Source organism: Pagrus major, chromosome 8 (assembly GCF_040436345.1).
Source record: "Pagrus major chromosome 8, Pma_NU_1.0".
Taxonomy (NCBI): domain Eukaryota; kingdom Metazoa; phylum Chordata; class Actinopteri; order Spariformes; family Sparidae; genus Pagrus; species Pagrus major.
Window position 1 is genome coordinate 5055006 of NC_133222.1, and position 24502 is coordinate 5079507.

The window sequence follows — 24502 nt, forward strand, 5'->3', positions numbered from 1 at the left end:
GAAATAGATTGCACTTTTGAGTTTATAAGCTAGGTGCTGCCCTAAATGAAGGAGTTCAACTAACTCTGGGCCCTGTCATGTGTGATTGGCACAGCTGGATTAATCTCTCTTCTGTTTTATGTTCCACTTCAATCATTTTGTGACTGCAAACATGAATACATAAAGAAAGTGTGCTTGGGTATGCTCTCATTGACCTCACATGACCGACTTGTTTTCATTGTTCTCTACACCAGTGCCTTTAAAAGAAAGGTGTCCACAAAGTGAATTGCAACAGACACAATTGAGATAGTTGTGTGTGGCAACAAGATTCTGATGATAATAATATATACTGTATACAAATGAGTAAATAATATAAAACAAAAGAACAAATGGACAGGTTAGACAAAAAATAAGAATAGCGTATGTCGAAAATAAATGTTGTGATTCATTGAATATCTTTTTTTTTTTTTTTTTTTTACATCTGACAAAACTGGCACTATAAAAATCCTGGATAGGTCTCACACCCCAGTAATCATCTCTGAATGATTACAGAGCGGCATTAAGGACTCCAATGATAATGCATGTGTCATTTTTACACCTCATAAAACTGCCAAACTGAGACAGCATTGCTTTTGCCAGTGTCACTACCAATCCATCTGGTTTTCCAACGGTAATGTAGCCCCACATTTGTGCTAACAACAGTCCCTCCTTTGTTTGTTGCCATGAGATACCATGTAACAAGATGTAAATGCTCTTTGATATGACTTGCATAACTTTGATTATCCCAAAACAATACGTCTTTTTCAGTAAGAAAACAAATTTCTGTTAGCTCCTAGAGTAATAGCAGAGCCCTCCAGCATTTGCTAGCAACTAGCATCCCCAAAATGTGGCCTTCGTACTGGAAATAACATTAAGTTAAAGACCGGGGTGTCATTTATACCTTTGCATGTTTTACTCTCGTGTTTTTCTGACTGTTGAATTGAAAAACTGCAGATCGAAGTATATGTTGTAAATGCTGTCTGATTTTCATCAGTTGAGGAGCATCCCCTTTGTAATTACTCGCATGTTGACAGGTTAACCACCACCGCCGTAAAACTTGTTCGACCACATGAGCCAGCATTGCCAGAGCTAATCATCAAACTCCCATCATCAAAGAAATTGTCTACACACTTGCACTTGAAAATGCTGAATTCTATGAAATAAAAGCACATGGTGTGAATTTGGATTTCTCTTGTTTTTCCTGTTTCCAGTAATAAAATTGTAAAATCATATTTTAGTTGATTGTGTTAAATGGGCACGACGTCTCATATCGATCACAGGCCCCTGTATTGAATCGAATGAAAATCGTATCGTGGCAAATATCGTATCGTGATGAAACTTAAGTTTCCACACCTAGTGACCTACGTACATTGACAACTTGGTGGTGAACTGGTGATTTCTTTTTGATTTCCCCCAATAAATCTACTTCAGTGATTTAAGAGAGATTGTGACAAAGGTGAGGAGGCACCTTTAAAAGTGACTATATGGCTGTAAATTAACGGTCAACATTAAATGGGTAGAACACAGTTTAGGAAGGAACTTGTATAGCCTAATATGGAAGTAGATAGGTAATGTTTGAGCGTGCCAGCTGGAGATGGAGCTGTACTATCAGTGTCACAATGTGCTACTCAGCATTGTTCCCGTTAGCAAACAGAAATAGGCTACAGAAGATGACACTGTGAGAAAGATGAGGGGGGGAAATAGTTTGTTCCTCCAAGCAGACAGTTATGGGATGGAGTCAGGCCTGGTGACCTGTTCCCTGCCTGTGTAACTCACATTGTCTAATCTCTACCACTATCTTCTTTACTTCACTTATTTTTCTCCTTTCTGTCCTCGCTTCTTTATTTTTCCCCTCTTTATCTCCCTCCACCCCCACAACTTCTTTTTTTTTTCTTCCCTTCTCACTCCGTGCACAGGGAGTGGTGTTTTGGCAGTCATGTGACTTTTTGTCCGAACACAATTGCCGGTGTTTGCCATTGGCCGATGTTTCTTTGAAAGAGCGTTGGTTTCCCGGGTGACAGGGAATGGCGGCACCACTTCACTTTTCTCTGCAGCTGCCTCCCCCCCTCCCCTCTGCATTGCTCTGAGCTGGTCTCTCTCTGTCTCTCCCACAGGCTGTGGTAGATCAGGTAGCCCGTGAGCACGACACACACAGACAGTGACAGGGCTGTGCAGCTCTTCCTCTTCTCCCTCTTCTCCTTTTTCATCGGGCAGCAGGCAGTCACAGAGACCATTAGGCTGCAGGAGGTGAGTGAAACAAATGGCCTTGTTTGTTGAGATTTACGTGTTTTTCTTCCACTGAGTTTACACTTTCTTTTTTGTTTCTTTTCTAGTTGAACAACACACGCTTAACTTGTTTCCAGTTGTACAAATAACATACAAAGTATATGGAAAAGGCCAGGACAGATTAGTCATTGATTAAACAATTACTTACAGTGATAAAGTTAGTCTTTGCGCATCAGATGTATTAGTCACCATGGTCAACATCCTTTGACATGTTTGGGAAATTCCACACCTAGCACTGTGATAATATGTAGCCTAAGATTAAGTGATCTCATCATGCAGAAATCTTTTTCAGCACCAGTGTAATCATCTATTGTGATCACTATTGATTCAAGTGTGTGCGTCTTCGACAAATTTTATACATGTGTTATGTTATGGCACTTAACGTAAACAACCATGCTTGGCATGGCTTTTTAAACGTCTAACAGGATAGACCGTGACTAAAAGCATGTGTAAATGACGGAGTCTAGATGGGCCGAAGTTATTTCTCTGCTGTGATGAGAGCTGTACAGTAGGCTTAGTTCCTTTTTATGTTCCATGAAAGATTCAACAGCTGTGTGCTCTCTCCGCTCTGCTCGTCATGGCACAAACACAATATGGGTTGTGTTTGGGAATCGGGCCACTTTAGGAGGATTTTCTGGCATGGTTACCATCCTGAAGTGGTGCCCTTTCTGCCTCCCGAGTCGGTCGCCACCAACCAGGTGGTCGCTTCTGTGTTTGGTAACCGTGGTAACGCTCTCTGCCCCTCCCTCAGGTGCACTTTATCTGATGACCTGAAGGATCCTCCTGCACACACACAGACACACACACAGACACTCCCATACACAAACACACACTAGCATCTGTTTGCTGACACTTGACCCCTCACATAGAAAAAGGACACATGAAAGAAAGGTTTGTTGCTGATTTTGAGAATGTAGTCATGCATGTTGAGCTGGTTGGGTTCGCTGAATTTTCTGGCAAGAATGCCTTAAAGGATACCAAACTATGAAATGATGATTAAAAGCCTCACTTGGGCCACCAACTTCTGTTTATTGAATATGAGGATTAAGACCTCAAGAATATGCATCGTAAACTCATTAATCTGTACGAAAGATAACGTAGAGTGTTTGCGCTCCAGCACAGCTGATTCAAATGATGAGCTTGTTATCAAGCTCTGCTGAAGCCTGATAACGACCCACTCATTTGAATCAGGTGTGCTGAGGCAGGGAAATGTCTAAAACGTGCAAGGAAGGGGCCTCCAGGACCGGGTTTGAAAAACACTGGACAATCATAAACAATCAGAATCAATCAATAACGCATTTAACTTGCTCTCAAATCCATCACAGGGGACCATCCTTAAAAAAAAGGGAAAGTAATAGCCAATTCCTTAATTCAGTCTCAATTCTGGAGGCTGCTACTAAGGTTTAGGGTTACTAACTACTAAACCATACAAATTAAAGAATAAATGCAACCAAGTAATGAACAAATCCAGGAATGCATCAACAGACAATGAGTTAATGAGTCAGGACCTCAGTATACCAGATGAAGCAGTGAATGTCACCCTGGCAAGATATATTTTGGTATCCTTTAAGTCAACCAGCATGGACTTAAGTAGTCCCAATGAATACTTCACTAAGTTGTCCTCCCCTCAGGCTATACTCTTGTCTCTTAGCAAACAATCAAGCTATTTGTGTCTGGCTATTGACCTTAGACCACCTCAAGCAGGTAAAGAGTCTGGAGTCTTGTTGAAGCCCGTGTTTTGTGTAAGGTCATTCGTCGGGGCTTGTTAAAATGATTGAGCCGACTCCTGTTTGAGGCCACAAATTGGACCATTCACCATTTCAAGTCTCTTGTTACCTTGAGGGAAACAGATTTGATCTGGAGCTGCATGGTCAGATGAAATCAGATTTTTTTTTTTTTTTTTCATCAATTCTATGTCTGTATTGAATCTTTGAACGCTCATAAAGCGAGCAGGGCTGGAGTGGGTGTCATTGATCCGCAGCCTGGCATCGCATAGCTGATGCAACCAGGAGGAAACTGGTGCTGAGGCCTTGTTGTTGCGTCTGACAGCCTGCCATGATGTCACCACTGCTGACCCCACAATCCTCACATTCCTGCTGATAGGGTTTTACGCAGACGTGAGGGGGAATATGTGGGAGATGTGTGGGAGAGATGCACAGACTGGCACACATATGGCCTTTGTCTAAGCGCTGATTAGTAATCTGGCATATCCACCTACACACACACACACACACACACACACACACACACACACACACACACACACACACACACACACATATGCTTATACATACATCATTAATTCAGTATCATGCACATGCCCACTCCAGCCCACACTAAGACCATCTACCATCCTGATGAAGACAGTGATGGCTGTCTCACTGGCCTTGTTAAAATTCAACAAGTCTTGAAGTGTCTGTACTTGAAGTTCTGTTGAATCAGTTTTGCATATATCCTCTGCTTAAAAACTGAAATGCCTGCTGTTAGAATGGTATGATTAGAGAGATCCAACTCCATTATGCACTGGTGTCATCATGTCTTTGTGTGTACGCATGCGTGCATACATTTCTGTTTGTGTGTGTGTGACTGCAGCTACAAAAGACTTTCTTACTATAACACAGCTACAGCCCTCCTTTGATCCAATAAAGCCACAGAAGGAGAGAGATGACAGGGCCGGTGCAGTGAAAGCTTTTAAATGCTGTTTGTGCCGTTTGAGCTGCAGGTGTTTGGATAGTCCCCCCCCAAGACACTGTGTGGAAAAGACCAGCATTGTAAACAATGTTTTGAGTAAATGGACAGAAAAGTGAGGTTGCCTTCTTTGTGTATATGGAGGACAAATTGAAAATCGTTTAGACCTGACAAAAAGATGTAAGGAAACGTTGTCAGACAAAACAAACCAAAGGTGGAGGCGTATAGAGAAAGGTGTAGCCAGACAGACAGACTTGGCGTCAGCGAGTGCGTCCAGGGGGCCTCTCTCTCGCTCTGTGTGGGGCTTACAAAGCTTTTGTTCACCTTCGACCCCTGACCTGTTCCCACCTGATAGCTCCTGTGTCAGTAACTCGCATTTCCTGTGCTTCCAGTGCCCCCCTGTACTGGCCCTGGTTATTACTGAGATCATCATTAAATCAGCAGTTCCACCCACCATGCAGGCCAATATCTCATCTTGCCTCTTTTACCCCTTTCACACTGGTCAGAAAACCCACTATTACCCACTAAGATCTGGCTTTTGGCTCTAATTGGAAAGGGCACAGTCGAGTCATTCTTGGGTCAAATGACTCAGCAGTAGTCACAGGTATTTCTCGGCTCCTGCTCTCATCGGCAGTGATGGAAACATGACACTCGGGTGGATATGCTAATTTTCGCAACTTTTCCGGCACGATGCTTTGACACTTTGAAGTTAAGGATGTCAGCGTGTAAATGCTTTTCCATCCATTCGGCGTTAAGTTTGAAAGAGAGACTGAAGTAAAGGAAATGTTTTCAGCCACAGTTGTGAAGTTGAACTTGACACAGTAGAAAGGCCACCAGAAAGGCCATCTCATCTACTGACAGCGGGAAAGGATTCAATCGCTTGTTTTTAGTGGGTTTACCCTTGTTTGAAAAACCTGCATACACGCACAAAATGTGGTGTAAACAAATGGTATAAGTCTTTGGCTCCTTGCTCGCTCAGTGCACATGTATGTACCAGCATTGTAGCCTGTGGATTGGGTCCCCCTTCTGTCCTGAGAAATCCTCAGCTCAGCCAGGACCTAAAGCTTGTGCGGAGGGGGCTCACTGGCAGTAGGGTCTTGTTGACTTTGGCTCTCTTTTGTCTGCTGGCTCACTTGCACTTCTTGAATGATGACCCTGATGAAGGCCACAAGATAAATGCGTCAGTCTAATAATAATGTTGTTTTATATACGTGTTGCTGGAACTTTTTGACCTCGCTAGACTTTTTCCCTTCTCCATGCACCTTGGAAGTAGGTGAAGTTGTGCCAGTAACTTCTACTCTGCCTCTCACTTGCTCTTCTTGTTATGGAGAGAGACAGCCCCCAGGCCCACTGTCAACATCCCATCCAACTTTGTGCATGAGTGAAAAGTTGAGTCCTACAACGGTCACAGCTTTCTCTGCCGTTAGCCCATTTTATTTACCGACAGGAACAGCACCGAGCAGCACAGTGTGACACTAATGGTACAGCTTTATCTCAAGAGACAGAGCATGGCTATACATCTCGATGTGGGATGAACACAAACTGACTTATGTAGTGAAGGAAGGAGATGAGACATTTTGAGTCACTAGTTAGCTGCGTCAGGAGGACCACTTGAAAGCACTGAAGGACAATTCTCCTGCAAATTATTTCACCTCTAAAAATACTTTGTCATGTAGCCCCTCAAAAAATGCAACACAAGGGCATATGAGATTTAGGTGTGGGTTTTTTTTGAATGGCGGTCTCTCAGAACTGAGCCAGTCTGGACTGGTCCTGAGTAGCAAGGGAGAAAAAGAGACGATGAAGAAAGGGTGCCGGAGCTCAGCCAAAGTTCTGACAACTTGGAAGACGCTAAAAGCCAATCGAGACTCTCTTATTTGCTTTGTTAGTGTGATCTGAAGAGTGTTCAGAGAGTAAAAAAAAAAAGCAGGTGGGTTTTTTCTTCGCCTTCGTTCCTATCTGGTGTTTGAAGGAACGCAAAGTTTGTTTACCAGCAGCATATATGTTAATCCAACTGACCCTCTCTTCCTGTCATTTGCAAGTTTCAAGTTGTACTCTTTCGTTGTCCTCAGGTTCACCTTGACATTGTAATTTCAATATAGCCCTTGTTATTTGTAAAGAGATGATATAGATGACGTGCATTTGCTTCCAAAACATGAATCATCTTCTGAGCCAGGTTTCTGGGAAGAAAACAAAAGTCTTTGTCTGTTCCTGGTGTGGGATGATCTATATTTACATCTCAACAGTGCAATTACCTTTGCTGGTGAAAGCCATCTCGCCTGTCATAATGATACACAAGGCATAGCCACACTACTTTGGCAACAACATCGGCCTGACCATAATGAGACAGCAATGCTATACTTAGGCATGTTTGGCACAAAACAGAGCATTACTACCTTACGTTGCTTGCCATGAGTATGAAAAACCGACGTCAACAAAAGTTCAGGATTTTGTAACTTGTTTGCGCTTCTGAAAATAAGGCTAACGTAGTCTGCTCCCATTCTATTCACTCCCCAGGCGTTAGTCTTGACCGATCTGTTGTCCACCTGTTGAAGGCTGTTTTAGTGAAAGGCTGAATAAATAGAGAGAGAAGGGGTGGGGGATTTCAACAGGGAAGACTGGAAAGGGGTGAGCCGTAGCAGCAACTTAATGCTATTCATTCTCGGTGAATAATGGCCAACAAAGACACTACCAGCATGTATTCCCCTCACTCTTCTCCCTTCCACAGAACCTATTGAACTGCTGCCAGACCCAACCAGTCTATTTCTCAGCCCGAGAGACATCTTCCCGTCTCCTCTGAGCTGAGTTATGGCTGGCTCACCACTCTTTGGACAAGTGTAGTATCACTTGTTGAGGTATTCGCTTAGAAGGCGGTGGGGATTGAGAGCAGAGTATGATGTTGAGTGTATTTCAGCCTTTTTGAAATGGGGATGAATGATACTTAATGGGGGGGATGGATGTCTTCTTCAAGGGCAGGTTTTAAAGATTATTAGGCCTCGTCTTTGTTTTCTTTAGCGTCATTGCTGAATGCGGAGGGAGGGTTGGAGGAGGAAAGGGGGTTGCAAGAATGGTTGAGTCACCCAGCAAAAGAGGGATGATATGTGGGGTTTGACAGGGGAGGGTGGGATGAGGGAGGCACAGCAGTGGGAGGTGCCCTTAGGAATGCCTGGAAGGTGTCAGAGAGGTCTGGGAGACTGTGGACTGATAATCCTCCACATCACATTACAATAGCCTCACCCACCACTCTGATTTCAGGCCTGTTGTCTTTCTGTCTTCAGCCTCTCAAACCAACAAGCAGGACTCAGGACTGTGTTAACCTTTGCTTAGTCGTGTCTTACAAAAGCCCTTAAATGAACTTGGTTTGGGTCTAACGATGGACAAACATATGAACCACTGAAGGGTAATAGTCTGTCAGGATCTATAAAGTGTACTTAACTTCACTGCTGCTTTTCAAATGTCACTCCTCCTTTGCACCTCAGCCTTTTCTCACTGTGGCCTTTAGTACCTAAGCAATGCCTCAGGAGGCTGCCCCCCCATTTTTTTTTTTTTGAGTGTGGTTTAAGTGATTTGTCAGACAACACAGCTCATCGATGTGCCAAAAGCTTTGCTTTATAGACAGAACAGTGACATGGTTCACATAGATGTGAATGGACTCTCTGCGGGCCGCTGTGACTCAGCCCTGGCTTAAAGCGCCAGCATTCTTCACTGTGGTCTTTTGTTTGCATGATTTAATTCATCAAATTAATGCAATTAATCCAAGACATCTATTTTTGGAACATCTGCTTTATACAATGTGCACACTGGTTATTAGGCACTGTGACTGCATGTCCTCATTAGTCTGTTCAGATAACAATGTGACGTCAGGTAAAGTAAACACAAGGAAGAAGTAGGTTTTGTCGATGGCCTGCTGCTGCTGAATCATAACATCTGAGGTCCATGACTGCAGTGATTATGTGCAGTAGGTAGTGACGTGTTGTTATTGTTTTTTTAATATTTTGTGCTATTACAGTTGAAAGTGAAACTTTATATTTTTAAATTTTCTAATTTCTTTTTTACCTTTTTAATTCCCAACCTCGACCTTTTTGTCACAGAATTCTAATACATTTGCTTACCTATTGATTATCCAGTGTCTCTGGCAAAATAATAAAGTATGTGTTTGAAATAATAAAAAAATATATTATAAAAATTAATATAAGCAAAAGTAGTCCACCATTCTGAGAACACTACTTCACAGTGGTTGTAGGAAGACAAAACCCCCTAAATAAATACACCAAAAATAGGTTTAAATTTGGGTTAAAATAAGAACCGGACTGATAGCTGATATTAGCGTATCACAGATATATTGGTATTGGCATAAATATGTGCCCATAAGTAACAAGAACATAAGAAAATAAGCAATACTGGAATGCCAAAGATGTTTTTGAGGTCATTTAGTGACATCATAGTTTGTTCGTCAGAGAGCAGAGAGATTTTTTTTTTGGCTGAAAAATGTCCTGCTCAGAACAAATGTCACTGTGATCTTTAAAAAAAGACATATTTAGGGCATCTTTATTAAAGCATATGTTGATGTTTTGTGTCCAAGTAAAAAAAATAATAAAGATATGTTGTCACCAAAATTTGAAACTCTCAAGTAAAGACATCTGTATCATCTGTAAAAATCCAGTATAGTTGGGCTTGAGGGAATGATTAACACATTCTGTAATAACTTTATTAAACAAGACTGGACCTTCGAAAAACTTAATCATAGTTTGTTTTATCAATGAGCAGGCTCATTTATATCATCATTAAGTCTTGTGGATGTACTGTAACCTTACAGTAATAGCTCATTACAGCAGGCATTTACTTTACTGTATGCTTATTCATATGGTTTTATTATTCATCTTATGCAAATAGTCCGCAGGCAAACCTGTTTTAATATATACAAGTTTTTACTCTTTACTGTATCTAGGTCAAAATGAATCTGCTGTTAGGATATCATGATGGACTGTACAGACAGAGTTTCATCACATTTAGGAAGTCTGCTTGGTATCAGGTCCATCTTCAGTGAAAGCTCTTTAGTTTCAGGTTAAGGGGGAAGGAAAAGAGGCTGTTAATGGCTCAAATTTAAGATTAAGGGAGATGTGATGATAGAGAGAGGAGAGGTGTTAGTGGGGAAAAAAGGGGTGGGCTCATGCTGAGGGGCTCCCACACATTCTGCCTGGCCCATTGGTCACGCATGTCTTAGCTCTGTGTTTGTCAGTGTGAGAGCGGCTGTGGAGATAGAAGTAGTACAGTTCAGGATGGTGGCATTGTTTTATAAATGAATGTCGAGTAGTTTCTATAGGCCATTAGGCTTTTGTTTTGTACATGTGTTGCTCTTTGGACTAGAGTGGTCAGATTTAGGTTGCTACATTCTCTCATTTTCCCACAGGGCGTTGTTCAACTCAAACACACACACACACACACACACATACATACACGGTCTCTACAATTGCACCTGGTCTATTGGACTATGACCTCATTCCAGGAAAAGGAAGAGAAAATCACCTGACAGCCTCATTTGTGTAATCAGCTGTTCTCGTGACCGGAGGCCAGAGGGAGGATGTCTCATGCCTCAGGTTATATATCGTACAAACAGTAGAGACTCATATGTAAATACACATGCATACAAAGAGTGTATTCTGCTCTTATCTCTGTAAGCGTTCTTACAGGCAGTCATCTGTGTCATTTGGGAATGTAGAACACAAAGAGGAATAACTTGAGAAAATTTGATACAGAGAGAGAACGACAAAGCTGAACACTCGCTTTCAACTACCTGAAAAGGGGGAAGTACCTGATCTGTCAGCACAGCAAGAAAGGGTGGGGAGGCAGAGAGAGGGGAGTGACTGGGAGGGTGTGTTTCTGTGTGGGTGAGACACAGGGAGAAGGAGGAGGGGTGTAGACAGAGAGAGAGAGAGAGAGAGAGAGAGAGAGAACTCCAGCAGCCAGATCTTAGCTGTGGTGAGGACACCCAGGAGAAGTGCATTCCTGAGGCAGCAAGCAAAGGAGAAGGCAGCAGAGATAGAGCGGAGAAGTCGCGGCATCCTTTAAATCTCTCCATGACCACGTCTGACTGCCTCTGACCTCCTCTGGACTCGCATACTCCTCTCTCACACACACAAGCGCGCACTCGCCGCCAGCACACACACCAGCGGCACAACCGGCTCTGCTGCTCGTCAGAAGTAAAGGATTTCACTGAGTGAGGAGCAGAACCAGACGGAGGAAATCACAACACCGAAGAGAAGGATAAAATCCTTTCACTTGGTGAGTGTCAAGGATTCGGAGATTGTTTGAATGTGTCCTTGTCTGTGTAAATGTCAGTGAGGGGAAGTTTCTGTGAAGTCGGCTGATCCGTCTGTCGCTCTGCTGTACGTTTCAACATGCATGTCGAGAGAGACGTTATTATTAGAAAGTGTCAGTTTTTGTGTGTTTTTTTTGTTGTGATTGGCAGAGAGACAAAGACAATCATGTGTTATGTCTCCAGGGAGCTGAGCTGTGTCTTCACATGTACCTGTTGACACTAGACCCTCCACCCAAGTATTCATTAATGAAACAAAACAACTCAAACCTGTTTGGGTGAAACTTCACTCCTGTTTTTTTTTTTACTTTTTGTGTGTTTTTTTTGTGTTTTGTGTGTGTGTGTTTGGAGTAATCCTAGTGTGAGTCAGAGAGCCAGCTTCTGTGTGCACATTTTTGCGTGCAAGTCATTTACCATGTTGGATCTATGAAACAAGTGCAGGGTATGAGTTCTCCTGTCACACAGGCTGCTGTTCCTTTTACCACTTCAGGATTAAAGATTAATTTATGGAGGGCATGGGCAGAGTTCAGCTCACTCACTACATGTTCACACTGCATTTAACTGTTAACGTGCCACACATCTCAAATGCCAGCACTGTGCAAGCCTGATGCACCAAACCTCTCTAAGCCTGTTTAAACACTGACTCATCATTATGCATGGCTAGTGTCTTATTTAACATTTCCCAGCATGGTTTGTGTCAGATAGTGGAACTTGGAGCTCATTAGCAGGCTGTATTTGTGATCCAATCAGGGCCATCGATTGGTAAACCCCCCACACACCCCAACCAACCCCTCCGGGAGGTGATTATTCTTTTTCCTGACTGACTGTGGGAGTTGCACAGTTATTCCTCGTGTGCTATCTCTGTTTGTGAGCTTAACGCAGTGAACTTGGTTCCAGAGAGATAATGTCATCATAACGGATGGTTGTAGGAGGAAACTAAAGAGCCAACTGGACAACTCTGACTTTAACTTGGCTCACGTTAATATAATAACTTTTTCTCTCGTTTTAGATATTCTGCTTAATTGTTGGCACCTCTTTCTCTGTCAGTCATGTGTACCTGCACTTGGTAACCGTTGTTCAAACATGTTCGTCCCAGTTGACCTTTGCTCATTTGACTGTGATAGGTGCTGATACTGACTCTGCATACCACAAGCTCCTTTAGAAACCAGTTGTCTTGTGCATAGAATAATTATTACCTGGAAACAGTAAGATTAGGTCTGACCCGAATGCTTCTGAGCTTTTAAGCTTCTACTGTTGCCATGGTAATCAGCGTCCAAATTTGTATTCGCGTTGTGTTGGCTGAACCGAAAAGAGGCAAAAGACTGATAAAGCGCGAGAAATGGAGCTCGTCTATCGCGATCAAATCGTTTTTCAACCTGTGGTCATAAAAACCAGCGAGGGGGCATTTCTGCTCCGTGTGCACAAATACACAGAAAATTTCTCAAGATCAACTCCTGAAGGGGACACCAAAGGTGCCCGCCAAAAGTATTGTTATACTAAATGTATACAAAGGAAAAGCTGATAACTACTATCAAACTATATTGGATAATTGAAAGGTAAATACCAGCTTGTACCAGCATGTTAAAAGATGCAGCTGCTAAGCAGGCATCGTGTGTGGAGGCCAAAACAGGTAATTTAGGCAAAAACACTCCTACCCGTACTAATGTATGTGCAGGCTGGTAGGCGGTGGAACAAACCACTTTGGGGCATACGAATGGGGGAGCCGATCTTTAATTAGCACAACTATTTTCAATGCATATTATTATATTATTTAGAATTATATGTTTACAGTGATATTGGTTATTGAGGGGGACAAGTCTGTTTCTTGTCCTGACCTCCCTGTCCTCACTGTTGTTTCTGCCTATGCTTCAGAGGCCAGGATGGTCGCTAATGTCTTCCCTCCTGTCCTCTCCTCTCATTAGACTCATATTTACAGTCATACCAAAGTTTATAAAATAGCAACCGCAAGTTTGTTAGCTTGTGTTGCATTCCACCCAAGGTCAAAGCTCCGAACACTCGTGGCCCCAAAAATTGTATAGGCCTAAGTAAAATGTAGAAAGTTCATCACATTTTGCTTCAGTTATTTGTCAGAGAAATGATAATACAGTGTTCTGCTAAATGTCGCCTCTGTTTGAGCCACATAAGATATCGTACCTAAAGCAACTATCAGAAAGCAGGCTAATGATGTGGTTGCCAGCAGTCTGAATGCATTATGAAACTTTCAACTTTCTTCCCAGCCTTGTTTGGTTAGCACTCCTTTTCTCTCTCCTTCCCTTTGTATCTCCCTCGCTGCCTCGATATTTTGTATTTTCTATCACATGAATGAGCCTGTTCAGCACGGAGAGAGCAGAGAGAGTGTCCTCTGAGAGCCGTCGTGCCTTGTTCACCGCGATGTTATTTTTACTGCTTTTTCGCTGCTCGAATACACAGATGGACTCCCCTCTTCTTCTAGAATCGTCTGTCTGTGTGTCTGCCTGTCTGCGTCTCTGTCAGTTTGTCTGTCTGTCACTCAGCTCGCAGTCCACCCATGTACACTGAGATATCTCTGGGGATTCTTGATGGGAATTTTCAAAGTCATTTTTCATGCTGTGAAGTGACTTAATTTCTCGCCGTCCTTATCAAGAGTGTTTCCCAACTCCTGCAGATGCACTCAGGGCCAGGGGTAATTGGAAACGCTCTGACAGCATGACGGTGAAATAATATGTTTGCATGTTTCGGGTTGTGATTATTTTTGGGATGGTGGTTTGAACCACTCTCCGTCTCTCTCACTCTCTGTCGCTGCCATTCTTTCTCATGTGTAGCTCAGTCTACCTCTCTTGCTCCCACTTCTTGTTCTTTCTTTCCGTGCGTCCTTCCCCCTGCCTGTGCAATGTGACGGAAAAGGTAGTGCTGTGCTCTGCTCATGTCGGATCCATTAGGGATGAAAGCACACTGCAGTGATAAAAGATTGATCCAGTCCTCCTTGCATCACATTCACATCCCTCACACCCTGCTACCTCATTCTCCCTCACACCCCTATTTCCAATCCAAAGTCAACCCAGTTTTCAATTTATCAAATCACTTGTAGTCGTCTAAATAAATCATCTGCACCAAGTTTACTATGGCAAACTTTTCTCAAGGGATTTCATAAACGGGAACACTCTGTTTTTCTTGTGCAGGATGCTGTACTCAGCCTGTTGTACAAGGTTACAAGTTCTCAGTGATGCAAAGAAAATATCTTCCTTCTTGTGAAATTTTCTGGGCAGTACATTTAAAATAAAAGAATAAGACTGTTCCTCCTAAGTGTGTTTGTTGTACCAGGAAGGGTAACATGTACTTGGCCAGCAGAAACTAGTAAGAGACTGGCATCCAGCCCAGCACACACAGGCTGTACTTCACCTGTTGTATCCGAGGAGGCAAAGACAAACACCACAGACCTGTAGTTTGTCAGCTGGGAGGCTATAATTACTGAGAGGAAGGAGGGGATTTGAGGAAGGAATTTCACTGCGGTTCTGCTTTTGGATCTTTGTGTTGTAAAACTGCAGACATTTCTGGACTGATCAGAAACAAGCGTACAAGTCTTTGATCCCAGCTGGTGGTTGGAGAAACATTTCCCTAAGGGAAGAGTTTGTTGCCAACTGAAAGCCATTGTACTTTTTTTTTTTTTTTTTGTCTTCACTCAACCTTTTTACTGATTGAAGTTGAAATATTTTTAGGTCATTGAGTGACATACATGTCTGTAGCCTGAATCTCTCTTCATTCATCCAACGTGCAGGTCAGAGGTTAGATTAAGCCACCCACATACTTTGAGAAAGTCCCTCCTGAGCTTCGTCTACCTAAGGACATGTTCCCAAGTGAGTCCAGCTGACTTTAAAGTTCACCTGAGTGAATGCTGTCATGTCCTGTCAGGTTGAACTTCCCATGGCCTTCATGGGTGTTTGCTCTGTCACATCATCAAACCCAAAGCTTAGTGTTTTCTGTTCTGTTTTGTTTGAGTTTGAAACCACTGGCAGTTTATAGTTGCCGGGGTTATGGATGTCTGTGTCTGTTTGTCTCTTTGTCCATGGCCCTCAATTTTACCGGGTGTAGTGATTGTAGCGCGGTAAACATCTCTGCCAACCCCCTGGGATGGTCATGTGACTGAGTGTGTGTGTGTGCGCATCTGTGGATGCGTGTCTGAGAATGAGCAGCAGGTTGCTCCCTTGCTCAGCCAGCCATGCCGTGTTGACTCCCTGCACACAGAGCTCTCTGAGCAGTAAATAACATGGTGCCTCAGCCAAGGGCCCCGGACAGGGCCAGTAGGGGGGTCAAGACGCCAGCAAGAAAGAGAAAATGTCTGCCTCACGGCCCAGAGATACTAAATCAACAGACGGGACAGGAGAGAGGCAGGTGGATTTGACAGACTCGTCCCTCACGCTGAGAGGCTTGACGTTAGACCTGTCATTGAATGTAGATGTGATCGATCATGCACATTAGAAGCTAAACAAGCGAATGTTGCTCATGGGTAGATGGCAGCTACCTGAACACCAGACGTACACGTTTGCTGTAGAGCTGTGCAAAAATCAGAATTTCTCAGAAAATTATAATTATCCAAGACATAATGATGTGGCAGCAGGTTGCAGCACCCGGGAACATCTTTTACCAAACAACCAAAGATGAGAAAAATTAGATGAGCCTAGATCAATCTGTGACAAAGCACCCAAAGCGGACACTTTTTCATCCATAGAGATGAAGCGACAAGCCATATTTTCAGTGTCAGGTTACTGTCTTGTCTGTGGTTTAAGGTGCAGTGTTCGGCTCAGACCTGGGCTCTGCGCCAAGACGCAGGTTTACTGAGTTGCCTGGGTACCTGGATCCCCCGTCAAATGCGGAACACAGACAGCTCCAGGATTTAAACAGCAAAGTTATCCAGATATTGAGACAGGTCCTTTATGAAAGGCCTCAGTTATCATCTCTACGAAAGCAACATTAGTTACTGTTTGGTTAGTTTCTTGTTGACATATCTCAGACTTGGTTTCTGTATCTGTCTGCCTGAAGTTGAATATTCCCCCTTTAACAAACAATTGTCTTTGTGCTGTCTTGTCCAGCTTTGCCTTCATAACTCCTCCCCCTCCTCTCTCTTTGTTGTTCCCTCGGGTAGCTGACTTATCTCTCACATATAAACTCAACAATAGCAGCTTTGTCAGTGTTAAGCTGTGTGTATATGCATGTGTATCCATGCCAAAGATCACCACGGGGATCTTGAGTCAGAGGGGTGAACAGCAGCTTTCTGGAAGTGAAGATGCAACTCAGGCAGATATACCGTCTTTGTCCCAAAGGTGCTCCTAGGATACTGGGAATCAGCCATAAATCTGCACCCTGCCCTCCTGTCTTTTCCTTACTCATCTTGACTGTCCGCACATCCTCCCCCCACTGCTTTGATAGGCGTGATCGTTGCTCCTCCTCAGAGTAATGACAGGGAGAGAGTCGTGTGTGACACCTCCCCATCAGACTATAAATCAGGCTGACTGAGAGGCCCACCCTAAGCCTTGTGGTCCACATGCAAAACAAACAGATTACCCCCTTGACTATTTTAAATGGGTACATTTAGGGCTGGGTATGGACCCTCAAACTTATGTGAGACAGACCAACCTCTGCTCATCAAAATCCATCTAGCTGTTTAAGCTTGTATCAGATGTCTGGTCTGGGTTTTTTTTGGTCCAAAAGTTAGCTAATGTTTGACTATTTTATTTTGGCAAAGTTCTTGTATGGCTGCTCATGACAGTATTTAATATTAAAGATGTATTGTCAAATAAAACATGTATTTCTCAAAGCAAGATACTGAAAAAGTTTTGTCATCATCATCAAAACTCTTGGCATTTGTGTTCGTCCATTCAACGTAGCCATCTAGTTTGCTACATCACTCGATTGGTTTGTTCATGTAGCTCAGATCTGCTAGTGGTAACAGAAGTCAGAGGACCTTAAAAATCCCAATCTTTACAATTCTCCTAAAATATTAGATTGTTGACGCCTTAAAGAGCGATCATGATCTGAAAAAGTGTAAACGATCTCCAGCCATAGTTGCATTAACACCACCCATAACATGATTTTATCCTCCTCCCAACACATAAACACCCCCAGCCGATACCACAAGATTCAGTCCTTGGCACTGATGCTAGAATTATTCTATACTGGTGGACATCCGCATACAACATACAACAAAATATCTATCTCATTGAGGCCTTTGGGGAAAGATGCACTCTGCCTGACTGCCTTTGATAGAAGTCCCTTTGTTCCTTCTTGTAAATGTTCTTTTGTGATATCTTTTGTCTTCTTCATCCTTATGTTTGAGAGTTGTTTCTAAACTGTTCAACTCCCATTATATGTATCACTTGTAAGAAGTTGTTTATTCAGTATTTGACTATGAAACCTTACCTACAGCAGTGTGGTTTGATGATTAGGTGGGAAGTGTGTTCACAAAACAAAATCTCAATCAGTAACTTAAGTCAAAACATTGTTTATAGTTTTGTTGTACATTCCACAGTACTTGTCTCTTCGAGCAGCATTTTTGCAGAATGAATCATCTACTTTACCATACTGAAAAACAATATCTTATCTGTCTGTAACAGGATTTTACACGGCCCTGCTGTGATAGGTTACCTGAAGGTCTAGACACACACACACATGATGACTCCATGGCAGTGTTTACCTGTATCCCTCTCTCCGAGGGGCAGATATGTTGGAACTCCCAAGGTAAATATTGGGATAGTGCGAGAAAAGATGTTTTACATAGCAGACCGTCCTCCATCGATGAAGTCACATGTTTATCGGTACAGCCTGTGGCGTTGCTTCAAACTTCCTTTAAACGTCCTGGCAGATGTTAAAAGAACGTCACAGTCAGGAACTCATGCTTTCAGTTTCAAAGTTGAATCTAATCTAAACCAGCGGTGAATGGATTGCATTAGTCATAGTAGTAGTTTGTGAATTGCCCGCGTAATGTCCGTGACCCAAGATTGATGTCTTGGGAGGAAACTGGCTGGAATTCTTTACTTTCATCTGTGAAAACATTCATTCAGCAGACAGGTCCGTGTTTTCTTTATGTTGGAGTCATATATTTCTGTTGTAATATTACCGTTCCAACCCTGCACAAGAATGTGCAGCTGGTCTGTCTTGGATTGATAACTGCCTTACCTTTGACTGAACTCAAGTCTTGCACATCACTGCAGCTCATGATGTGACAGACTGAGCAGTGAGATTACATAGGTCTGTGGCTTTGAGCTCTCTTGCATGCCATTTTCTTTACAGCATCACGTTGATATTTGTTTCCTTAGGCATGCGAATGGCAATATTCCCTTCAGCTCAGATAAGGACTGGCAAGTGTATGTTGCGTCACATTTTGCATGGAATCAAAGCATGATGAAAGACCAATGCCAATCTTACTCACTTACAAAATAGCCTTCCTTAAAAAAAAAACTCCTCTGTTGAATGATTTTCAAGTATATGAATTAGATTACGTACAGTTGCTTCGATTTAACAATTGACAATTTCTCATGTATAATTTAAGGCCTTATTTCGGGTTGTGCTCAAAGGATGGAAGGTGGCAAAAAAAAGAAACAAAAAAGTAAAGTGAATAATTGATATGAGCAGACATGGAAGCGACCTTTAAATTACTAATGAGTTTAGCTTCAAACCTGTGACACTGGAGGCCCTGGCATTACTGACTCCTCAATGACACGCACGCACACAGGAAGTGAGAGTTGAGCGCCTGGATATGCACCTGCAAAAAACTCACCTATAAATAGCGTGTTGCTAAATTTTAGGCTACTAATTTCCACTCATGCACTGTGTAAATTGCATCCTTTTAAATTAGTGGGTTCACTTTTACAGTTGCATGCTGCTTTAAGCTAAGCATTATCATTTAGTTTGAGTCAGCCTGTCTGCCATCCGTCTTTCAGCTATATGTAACATATTATTTTGGTCATGTGATAACTGAATGTCTATATGACTATATGTATGTGTATGTGTTACTGAGTGTGTGTGCGCTGTGTATGAGTTTGGCTGGGAACAAAGCGTTGTCCTCCTTCCCTGGCAAGCATTGCTGAGTCAGGTCGGCAGTATATAATTTCACATGGGTGCCCATCAGCAGTCTGAGAGCCTTCTTCCCTGGCTCACCCAACAATACAAACCCCTGTGCTTGCAGGGCTCAGCCTGCAAGCAGCCAAACCACTCATCCTGAGCCGAGCTCTCAGCTCTGCCTGCCTTCTCCAGGCTCGGTGTAAACCTGCATTATCATTCTCACCATTAGCTGCTGGCTCTGTGGGCGGATCCATGAGTCAGCGCAAACAAATTCCTGGTCGCTAATGTACTCGCCTCCTCTCAGTTTCCAGGGTTGAAGAGAACAAGTGAATGACTCCTGCCAAAGCAGGTATGAGTAAGTCTTTCACTCGCTGAAATGAATAATGTAGTAGTGTTTTATTGTGGCCGGGGTTGTGTAAACTATTGTGGCCACATGCTTATGGGGCTGCACCTTATTGCCTTTCATTGATATTCAAAAGTGTGTCAGGGTTTCTTTATCTTTCAAAGTAGAAAAACAAAAAAAAGCTGCTCTCGAAGCATTTTCAAGAATTGACATCAAATAATGATTCCTTCTCTCTCGCCCTCGTTCTTTCCTCTCTTGTGGTTCAGGCCAGGTTACCATCTGTCTGTGTGAGTGCTGTTGGTAATTCATGATGACTGGGATTTCACACTAAGTGCTGTTTTACACAGTGTGACTGTAGTGGTAGTGACAGCCACAGGTGATGGGCAGACGCTGAATGTCCATGTCGAGGCCTGCTTCAGATTAACTGGAGTAATTGTCTATAACCTTTAAACCCTCCTCACTCATCAAGTGCACGCACAGCGGTTACACAGCTTGTATGTTTAGTTGCTATACATGTTGAATAACCCCATTTGTCCAGCTGATCAGGGATGTGAGCTTGCGGCCTTTTTGCTAACGAGCCTGCATATGCAAATACGAGGGACCGCTGTCTATATTTGCCCTTGATTTAGAGGCAAAGGTGTCCCCTGTATAAATGAACCACTAATCCACTCTCGCTGGTATTTCACACTCGGACAAGCCAATCATTATAATGGAGAAGGCTGAAGGCTGCAGCGACAGATCCCAGTATGCAAGTATGACGACTAAAGCTTATTAGTGCTGTTTCTGATTCCTTTTGCGCTGAGTCATTAGCATGTCAATAGAGGAGAGACACAGGCGGACGGGGGACATTTTCAAAGAGTCGGTCGGGTCACAAGCGTTTGGATTTTGTTCTGAGAAATATTTGCTAAATTAATGTGCTGTGAAAAAATGCATTATTCATCAGGTGTGTCGAAGCGTCGATGAAGCACCGTTAGCAGGGAACCAGGCAACCGTTCAGTCTAATTAACAAGCAGCGTGTCTGGAGAGCCTGCTGCAGCCCGGCCTTTTACTGTGAGGGAAGTAGGAGCAACACATTTACTGTCATAGTAAAACACACAGTTTTACACACATGGATACACTAATTCCTGCATGCAAATTAAATGTTACGTTGGCAAAAACACACATAACCCAGCTTTCAAAAGCAGAGCTTCAGAAGAGACACTCGTAACACCAAGAGAATAGACTGCTGTTTGATGTTTTTCCCAGACAAAATAAGCCATCCAGCTGTGACTCTATTGTTTTTCCTACATTTTACTGCCTTGTCGCACACTATAAAAGCCAATTATCTTCTGCGAGAGAGGTGTGTCTACATTGGAAAGTTATTATGTTTTAATTCACCCAATAGAAGCCCTTAGATCTTGAATCTCGTTTCCCAACATGCCCACTAGACCACTCCCTGCTCTCTAACCGCAGGCACTGGAGCCCTGCATATCATGGCCTCTGCATGAGAGTTATGGTGCTTTGGGAGTTATTGACGGCCCCTGGAGAATTAGGACACAGCTTCACTTTTTTCATGACAGATATAGAAGATGATCTGTCCATCAGAGATACAACCATGGCAGGTAAACACATAAGGCTGGGATAGGCCTGTAAGTGTTATTATGCAATGTAAACCATCTCTCCAAATATCTGTGGCATTTGCCCGAGGACTAAGTTGGTCCTATCTCGGGCCCATGTTTTTTTTAAAGGGATTAGCGCGGTTCAATCCTTGAAGCAACTTTTACTTTTAGCAAAGACTTCAGATCTTTTGAAATGAGATGTTAAAGAGTTGAGCAATACTTTGTGGCAAAAACATGCAAATTGAGATAAAAAAAAAAAGAAAACAAAGAAAAGAAAATGGGAAATATAAAGGCAGCAAAGAGACAATTTTAAAAAGCCAGTTGTTCATGAAAGTGTTATGAGGGAAAGCTTTCCTAAGCCCAGGGGCTGTGACTGCAAAAGCTTGCTCATGCTTAATAATGATGATGACGTGTTTTTCACCCAGTTGGTTGCTTCCAGCACCACCTGGATACTTCTGTCCAAATTTAAGCCGTCACTTAGGCAAGTATAGAACTCTGTTGTTTGTTTGTATGCATTTTAAAATTATTCCACCACTGCACAGCAGACGTTAGACATTTGATTTTTTTGTGCCTCAGATTTACCCACATGATTCATCATAAGAACTCCACAGAGAACCAGTCCTAATTACAGAAGCAAAAGGATAATTTTCTACCATCAAGAATAATTATTGTGCCTCTCTCAACTACGGGCATGTTGCGGACTTTTCTGTTTGCTTTTGCTCTCATCGGTCTTTAGGCACATAAACTGTGCATACTCGGTAGACTGAAACGCTGTATGACGAAGATGGGGGAGGAGGAATAGAGAATGCAAAACAGGAGGCGAGGGACAGACAAAAGAAAGTATCTGTTCTCCCTTTTTATTAGTTTTATCAGTGGTAACATGTGGACGCAGCAGAATGGCACTAAAAGCTGGCGAGGCGAGGCAGACGAGCCAGCGATGCCAGGGGCCACAAAAGAGGCAACACTGTCTGCTGAGTGTGGAACCAGAACAACAATGGTGTCTCTGCAGTACAGATGAGACCGGGCTGCTCGGTGCCAGCGTGCAACTGGCTCTTTGAGTGTTTGTGTGTCGCTGCCAACCTGGACCAGAGTGGCACTGAGGGCACAGCTTCTCCCAGCACTGTTCATTGTCCTCCAACGTCGATGTCTGACCTATTATGTACACTTTAACACAGCGTGGGACAGCGTTCTGTTTTCTCTGTCGATGCTGATAGGGATAACTGTTTGTCCACACTTGTTGTACGTTTGTGTGTTTCTGTGGCCCAGATCTGAGGTAGTGTGTCATGTATGCTCACTGCCCTTTACCCCTGCCATTGTTCCTTGGACTTCTGTTGCTACAGAGATAGCTCAGTAATCACTCCGAGCGGGAGGAACCTCTCATAAAGATAGGCCTAAATGGCACGTCTGCTTGCGAACACGCAGCAAGCTTGTACATGAAGGCATACAACCAAACCTTTGACCATTGCAGTAGTACACAGTGTTCTGTACTTCCGGCACGCGCATGCATACCTACGCATTACACACCCAGTAAGCTTCATGTAGCCTAAGGGCCCAGGTGTGGAGAAGCTAAAGTACATTAATAACCTTGTTTGGAATTTTTTGATAAGCTTTTCTTCCCCTGAATGTTTCCCAATACGGCTCATGACTAACAGAAATACATTGTTCAGACCTTTGCACAGGAAATTGAGGGTTAAGGGTGTGTCTGTCCATCTACACGAATACTTGTGTGTTTGTGCTTGTGTGTGTTTTCGTCTTTAGCGTATTAGTGTTTGTGCACGCTTTGCACACATTTTTTAGACACGAATGAGTGGAGAGGGGGGCGTCTCCCACAAGATTCCTGTCAGAGCCAGATGTTAGGGGTTTATTTTGAAATTGTAAAGAAATTGAATCATACCCCGCAGTTGGTGTCCAATGAGAAAAAAAAAGTCTAAATCCACAGATGTTCATTCTCAAGCTGTCATTTGTTTCAAGTAAACAGCTGTGTTCTTGGTAAACGGACACTCCTCTGTGCCCAGCTTGTCCAGAAGGGCCCATCAGTTCACAGCCTGACACTGTTGCTCACAAAGAGTGGCACACAGACGAGCCGAATCATGCCCCACCGTGTGTCTGCAGGGCTGTGATGCTAACCACTTCTGCCTTGAGCCAAAATCACAGAGGAGCCAGGAGGCTGTCATTGAAAAGAGACAGACAGAGGCACAGACAGGGTGATGAAAGACGCAAAGCGGGTGAGCTGGATCGGTGAGTGGTGATGATGAGATAGGGAGAGAGGGAATGGCACACGGCTCCAATCTCTGCTTTTTTCTCTACCACTCTTTCTCCCTCTTTTATCTGTCTACCTGTCAGATTTTTTTTTCCCACGTTTATTCTTTCTCTTTCTCATTTGTACACTGTCAGTTCTCCTCACTGTCTCTCTTTCTCTGCCTTTCATCATACAGTATGACTAGTCTGTTTTCTTTATTCAACTTAAGATCATCAGGTGCCTCTTTTTTGTGGATGTAGGAAAATATTTGATTGCTTCAGTTTGGTGATTACCTCCAAAGTAATGGTACATTTCCTTAATTCCCTCCTTTGAGAAAACATGCAACAGGCCAGAGCTGAGAGTAGAGCTGCAACAATGATTTGATTGATCGATTGAAAATCAGCAACTATTTGGATAATCGATGATTCATTTCAGTCAGTTTTCAAGCAAAAATGTCAAACATCACTGGTTCCAGCTTCTTAAATGGCAGTAAATGAAGAGTCTTTGGGTTTTGGTCTGTTGGTTGGACAACAAAAAGTAATTTGAAGAGGTCACTTTGGGCTCGGCTGAGCATTTTTAGTAATTTTTGAACATTTTATTGAGTAAATGAAAAACTGTGAAGATAATCCTTGGTTAGGGTTAGGGTTAGTTTCAGTTGAAACTGTAATGTGATGGGTTAGTGGGTGGGGCTGGGGTGAAAGTGAAAAGTGGGAGTTGGAATGTGTTTTTCTCTTTCGGGGGGTGGGGGTGACCTGAGGTTTAAGGGTGTGGTTTGGAGGTGTGAGTGGCTGTCATGTGTTTTAAAATTATGAGTTTTGGTTAACTTTAGTGGCTTGGATCGCCGTGTGTGTGTGGTGACTCTGAACACTTTCTAAGCAGTCTTTGTCGACAGATTTGCATGTTGACTCTTAAGTCACCCTCCACTTTGCTTAGCAAATATGTCCACTGACAGGTCGTCTTCTGCTTTACTGTTCTGTTCAGAG

At 43.0% G+C, this 24502-nt stretch overlaps 1 protein-coding gene across 3 annotated transcripts in view; it reads left to right on the plus strand.

Moving 5' to 3' along the window:
• Window positions 1–24502, plus strand: part of rassf7a (Ras association domain family member 7a) — a 37849-nt gene that overhangs the window by 4169 nt on the left and 9178 nt on the right. Inside the window, exon 2 of one of the 3 annotated variants that reach the window (XM_073472206.1) lies at window positions 2133–2265. The exons of 1 other annotated variant lie outside the window; for it this stretch is intronic. The gene's annotated coding sequence lies outside the window, so the exon portion shown is untranslated. Of the gene's footprint in view, window positions 1–2132; window positions 2266–10965; window positions 11272–24502 lie in introns of those variants that run through there. One more of the 3 variants, XM_073472207.1, reaches the window with a different exon arrangement.